Source organism: Mizuhopecten yessoensis, unplaced genomic scaffold (assembly GCF_002113885.1).
Source record: "Mizuhopecten yessoensis strain PY_sf001 unplaced genomic scaffold, ASM211388v2 scaffold4847, whole genome shotgun sequence".
Taxonomy (NCBI): domain Eukaryota; kingdom Metazoa; phylum Mollusca; class Bivalvia; order Pectinida; family Pectinidae; genus Mizuhopecten; species Mizuhopecten yessoensis.
Genome location: NW_018405751.1, coordinates 48,044 through 54,043, shown reverse-complemented (window position 1 = coordinate 54,043; position 6,000 = coordinate 48,044). Strand labels below are relative to the sequence as shown.

Below are 6,000 nucleotides of genomic sequence, written 5' to 3'. Positions count from 1 at the left end.
AGGAAACGGAATTGTCTTGATGGTTTTACGAATATACTGAACACTGCAATTCTTCTCTTTCGGTTTGTTATAGTTGATGAAGCTAAACTGTATTCTTTATTAATACATAAACCACAGGTAACATGCGTCTTGTGATTCCCGTTAGGTAAGTTCTCTGTGTTTATAGTTTGGTGATGTTGAGTATGCTTTGTTTTTATAATGAACATTCTACTGTATTTGATATGGACATTTACATCATGTTTTTACTGAAGATATTCGAAGCATTGTTGTAAACACACATAACATGTCATAACTCCAGTACACTTCCCATCGTAGTTCGGGGTCATTACATTATTTTGATATTTTTTTCCAGGCAAGTGTATATTTCTCCAGGTAGATAGTTCCTCGCATTGTACATGTTTATATGTTGTACCTGTATTAATTCTTTCACTCTCTGTACAAAAAAAACAACATTATACGACGACATAAGTAGACGTCTAGAGGTTTGACCTCGGCTGTGTGGAATGTTAGATGACACCTAGGTTTAATTAAGGTGTGCGATACAGTCCTATACATTGACTGTGGCCGTACAGGAACTCTTGAATGACACCTAGGTTTAATTAAGGTGTGCGGTATGTTAATATTAATTATTCTGCTGAACAATTTTACGTCGTCTCCTCGTTATTAGGTGCACTTGATCTGACAAATATACAGCTGTAACTCTATGGCGGACGAGGACTACCTTACGAGCACCAGGACAGAAATACACAAATCCCAGACATAATCACACTCTATCTCTATCCTTCGATGTAGCCCAAAACCTGCATAACGCCATTTTGCAAGATACCTGGTGACAACATGAGGTTTTATCATCGACATTATCTCATTCATTTATATATTTTTATAAAGGTATGGTAAAATGATTAGATTGAAAGGTTCAAGCTGATGTAAACACTTCTTCTCAATTTGTACGTAAAATAATATATAGGTTATTTTTCCTTTTCGAATTTTTATTTGTCTATTAGTGGTTTTTTTAGTTCAATTTCCTTTCTACAGATGTTTATCGTTGAGCGTGTAACTTTCACGGGAGATTTTTAAATGGTTGAACACTTTCCTTCGTTTGTGAATATATTAAGTGAGCAGAACTTAGTTGCACCTTCAACAGAGATTACGGTAGTTAGATACAAATAGTTATCAAAATAGAAGGTAACATTCCTGTCCTGTGATATATCTTGGTGAGCCTCAGATAGTATACTAACAATACACACATTTCTCGATATAATTTTTATATATTTGAATTTAAAAATATGACTTCTGCTGTGGTTAAGTAATTACATCTGATACAAACGGACCGAGGACTTCTACCGAGTTGTCTCGTATCTTATCTTACGGACTGGTCAGTCCTTATCATAATGTTGACGACTCGGTATATACAGCGATCCTATACAACACGACAACTACTGAGTAAGGTAAACCTCACGCATTCTTTATATTTTCCTAGATTCCGTTATAAACATGCATGTAAATTAGTTGTTCTGTATGCGATTTTTAAAGTTTCCATTATGAATTACATTATAAATACGTTCTGTGACTGAGTATACATAACATAATGTAATACAAATGAGCACTCCAGCGACAGACGATAATAAGAGAAACTAATTGCGGACAGAAAAACTTCATCAATAGCCTGAAATGACAATAACACACGAAAACGTGAGGTTCAAACTTCATCAATAGCTTGAAATGACAATAACACACGAAGACGTGAGGTTCAAACTTCATCAATAGCCTGAAATGACAATAACACACGAAAACGTGAGGCTCAAACTTCATCAATAGCCTGAAACGACAATAACACACGAAAACGTGAGGTTCAAACTTCATCAATAGCCTGAAATGACAATAACACACGACAGCATGTGGTTCAAACTTTATCAATAGCCTGAAATGACAATAACACACGACAGCATGTGGTTCAAACTTTATCAATAGCCTGAAATGACAATAACACACGACAACATGTGGTTTAAACTTCACCAATAGCCTGAAATAAGAATAACACACGACAACATGGGTGCAAACTTCATCAAAAGCCTGGAATGACAATAACAGATGACAACATGAGGTTCAAACTAACTTCACCAAAAGCCTGAAATGACAATAACACACGGAAACATGAGGTTCAAACTTCATCAATAGCCTGAATGACAATAACACACGGAAACATGGGGTTCAAACATCATCAATAGCCTGAAATTACAATAACACACGGAAACATGGGGTTCAAACTTCATCAATAGCCTGAAATGACAATAACACACGACAACATGAGGTTCAACCTTCATCAATAGCCTGAAATGACAATAACAAACGTAAACGTGAGGTTCAAACTTCATCAATAGCCTGAAACGACAATAACACACGAAAACGTGAGGTTCAAACTTCATCAATAGCCTGAAATGACAATAACACACGACAACATGAGGTTCAAACTTTATCAATAGCCTGAAATGACAATAACACACGACAACATGGGGTTCAGACTTTATCAATAGCCTGAAATGACAATGACATACGACAACATGAGGTTCAAACTTCATCCATAGCCTGAAATGACAATAACACACGACAACATGTGGTTTAAACTTCACCAATAGCCTGAAATAAGAATAACACACGACAACATTGGGTGCAAACTTCATCAAAAGCCTGGAATGACAATAACACACGGAAACATGGGGTTCAAACATCATCAATAGCCTGAAATTACAATAACACACGGAAACATGAGGTTCAAACTTCATCAATAGCCTGAAATTACAATAACACACGGAAACATGAGGTTCAAACTTCATCAATAGCCTGAAATTACAATAACACACGACAACATGGGGTTCAAACTTCATCAATAGCCTGAATGACAATAACACACGGAAACATGGGGTTCAAACTTCATCAATAGCCTGAAATGACAATAACACACGACAACATGAGGTTCAAACTTCATCATTAGCCTGAAATGACAATAACACACGACAACATGAGGTTCAAACTACATCAATTGTCTAAAATGACAATAACACACGACAACATGGGGTTCAACCTTCATCAATAGCCTGAAATGACAATAACAAACGACAACATGAGGTTCAAACTTCATCAATAGCCTGAATGACAATAACACACGGAAACATGGGGTTCAAACTTCATCCATAACCTGAAATGACAATAACACACGACAACATGAGGTTCAAACTTCATCCATAGCCTGAAATGACAATAACACACGACAACATGAGGTTTAAACTTCACAAATAGCCTGAAATAAGAATAACACACGACATCATGGGGTTCAAACTTCATCAATAGCTTGAAATGACAATAACATACGACAATATGAGGTTCAAACTTCATCAATAGCCTGAAATGACAATAACACACGTAACCACGGGGTTCAAACTTCATCAATAGCCTGAGATGACAATAACACACGACACCATGGGGTTCAAACTTCATCAATAGCCTGAAATGACAATAACACACGACAACATGAGGTTCAAACTTCACCAATAGCCTGAAATGAGAATAACACACGGAAACATGGGTTTCAAACTTCATCAATAGCCTGAAATGACAATAACACACGACAACATGAGGTTAAACTTCACCAATAGCCTGAAATAAGAATAACACACGACAACATGGGGTGCAAACTTCATCAATAGCCTGAAATGACAATAACACACGGAAGCATGAGGTTCAAACTTCTCCTCTCTTTAAAGATGTCCACTTCAGTTGTTCAATGACGGAGCTAACAGATGAGGTGTTATGACATCTGTTTTTGACATATCTCACAGCCCGTCTCTGTACCATCTCCAGTCAATATTTGTTGTATGGGTCCCATGTGGTGCATGCATACCCGAGTGTAGGTCTCACTAGGCTCTTATAGGGTTTCTCCTTTTCTGTTGCTGACGTTGAGATTTCTCTTCAGGAATCCTATGGTGTTATTTGCTCGCTGACATATATTTGAGATGTGTGTATACAACTTTAAATCTGAAAATATGGTGACTCCAAGATATTTAGCAGATGTTACATGCTCTAGTGTGTGACCATGAGGAATGAAGTCATACATGGTAAGGGTCTTCTTCTTTGTAATTGATAGAACATTACATTTATCAGGATGGAACTTCATCATCCATTTCTCTTCCCAGTCTGATAGTCTGTTTAGGTCTTCGTGTAGATGGTCCTTGTCAGCATCCGATGATATCATTAAATAGACTATGGTGTCGTCTGCAAATAGCCTTACATTTAATCTGATGTTATCCGGCATATCGTTAATGTAATATGAAAATAAACTCGGCCCGAGCACCGACCCCTGAGGGACTCCTGACTCCACACTGACGTAGTCTCCCCTTCTACGACTACCGTCTGCTTACGATCTAGGAGGAAGTTCTTGATCCAGGTGTTGGTTTTCCCTCTGATGCCGTAGTGGTCAAGCTTATGAACAAGTAGGCTGTGACTCACTTTGTCAAATGCTTTATTGAAATCCATAATGAGGCAGTCAGTTTGTTGTCCTGCATCTATGTTTTTGTTGATGTCGTCTAGGAATTCCAGTAATTGAGTGTCGCATAATAACGCCTTCCGACAACCATGTTGTAATTGGTAGAGGATGTTGTGCCTATCTGCGTGTGACATGATATGACTGGTAATCACATGCTCCAGCAGTTGGCATGAAATACAGGTCAATGACACCGGTGGGTAGTTGATTGCCTCGAACTTCCTCCCCTTCTTATATATTGTGCACACATTTGCCGTACGCCATAATGATGGAACTTCCCCGTTGGCATATGATGAGTTGAAGATGATGGTTAAAACTGGCGCAATTTCTGCTGACAGATCTTTAAGGATACGTGGCGTGATGTTATCTGGGCCTGCAGCCTTGTGTGGGTTGAGGTTTTGTTGAAGTTTACATATCCCGTTGGTGGTAATTGTAAGGTCTGGTATTGTTGGAAAATTCTTTACTCCTGGGACATTAAAGACATTAGAATTGATCTGCTGCTCCAATTGCATCACATGGGATATATATCTGTTAAACCCCCAACAGACAAACAGACATATATATGTTAAACCCCCAACAGACAGATATCTGTTAAACCCCTAACAGACAAACAGACAGACAGATATCTGTTAAACCCCCAACAGACAAACAGATAAACAGATATCTGTTAAACCCCAAACAGACAGATATCTGTTAAACCCCCAACAGATAAACAGACAAACAGTCGGATATCTGTGAACACCCAACAGACAGACAGACAGATATTTGTTAACCCCCAACAGACAAACAGACAGACATATATCTGTTAACTCCCCAACAGACAAACAGATAAACAGACAGATATCTGTGAACACCCAAACAGACAGACAGACAGACAGACAGACAGACAGATATTTGTAAACCCCCAACAGACAAACAGACAGACATATATCTGTTAACTCCCCAACAGACAAACAGAGAAACAGACAGATATCTGTGAACACCCAAACAGGCAGACAGACAGACAGATATCTGTTAACCCCCAACAGACAAACAGACAGACAGACAGACAGACAGATACCTGTAAACACCCAACAGACAGACAGACAGATATCTGTGAACACCCAACAGACAGACACACAGAAATCTGTGAACACCCAACAGATAGACAGACAGACAGATATCTGTAAACACCCAACAGACATACAGACAGATATATGTGAACACCCAAACAGACAGACAGACAGATATCTGTGAAACCAACAGACAGACAGATATATGTGAACACCCAACAGACGGACAGACGGACAGACAGACAGACAGACAGACAGACAGACAGACAGACAGACAGACAGACAGACAGACAGACAGACAGACAGACAGACAGACAGACAGACAGACAGACAGACANTCTGTGAACACCCAAACAGACAGGCAGACAGATATCTGTGAACACCCAAACAGACAGACAGACAGACAGATAT

General features: G+C 38.8%; 1 protein-coding gene across 1 annotated transcript in view; it reads left to right on the top strand.

Moving 5' to 3' along the window:
- Positions 1-1,381: 1,381 nt before the first annotated feature.
- Positions 1,382-6,000, top strand: part of LOC110449958 (bestrophin-2-like) — a gene marked incomplete at its 3' end in the record, with an annotated part of 43,108 nt that continues 38,489 nt past the window's right edge. Inside the window, exon 1 of the mRNA XM_021497142.1 lies at positions 1,382-1,448. The remainder of the gene's footprint in view (positions 1,449-6,000) is intronic.